We start from the raw sequence: 680 nt of genomic DNA on the forward strand, positions 1-680 counted from the left end.
TTTTAAGACGTAAAGGTACCACTCATAACGTCGTCGGAACATTATTTCATTTTTGCACTTTCCCTTCCAGCACTTATCTGTATGCATAACTTATCGTAGGTATGATTTAGTATTTTGTAATCATAAAATTTTGAGACTGGGCTTTTTTCTACTTATTATGTTGTCTTTATAATAATTGTCACTGATAGAGGATGCACAGGGTCAGTTTCAGACTGCCAGAAAGCAATGCTGCTTCCAATGTCCCTGAACTAGAGAAGTGCAGGTAGAAAGCAGGCTCCATAGCTCAGTGGTTAGAGCACTGGTCTTGTAAACCAGGGGTCGCGAGTTCGATCCTCGCTGGGGCCTCGTGTTCGTTCGTGCTATTTTTTAAAATCGTCCTGTGTAAACACGCACCAAAATGCAAAGTGATTTCTGAAAACGTTACTTCTGGCAGGATTAAAAGTTACTCCTGAAATGCAAATCATGAGCATCCTTACTGTGCTTTAGAAGTGACCCGGAAGAGAAAATCCTGGAATGCAACAAAGAGCAGGAAAAAGAAAAGAAAAGCGGTCCTCTGCGACCCAGCGCTACCCGGACCTGCGGCCCAAGAACCGGCAAAAGGGAGGCGCGAGGCTCCACCGGCTAGTTTTCAACGCCCTGCAGACTCCCAGCACTGAGTTACAAAAGGAAAAGGGGCGGCC

The 680-nt window shown here is 45.1% G+C and overlaps 1 non-coding gene across 1 annotated transcript; it reads left to right on the top strand.

The window, feature by feature from the left end:
- Nucleotides 1–272: 272 nt before the first annotated feature.
- On the top strand, nucleotides 273–345 carry TRNAT-UGU. Its single transcript has one exon. It is a non-coding gene; the product is annotated as a tRNA-Thr (tRNA).
- The last annotated feature ends 335 nt before the right edge of the window (nucleotides 346–680 follow it).

The sequence above is a fragment of the Monodon monoceros genome, unplaced genomic scaffold (assembly GCF_005190385.1).
Source record: "Monodon monoceros isolate NGI ecotype Baffin Bay Population unplaced genomic scaffold, NGI_Narwhal_1 Super_Scaffold_18, whole genome shotgun sequence".
Classification (NCBI taxonomy): Eukaryota; Metazoa; Chordata; class Mammalia; order Artiodactyla; family Monodontidae; genus Monodon; species Monodon monoceros.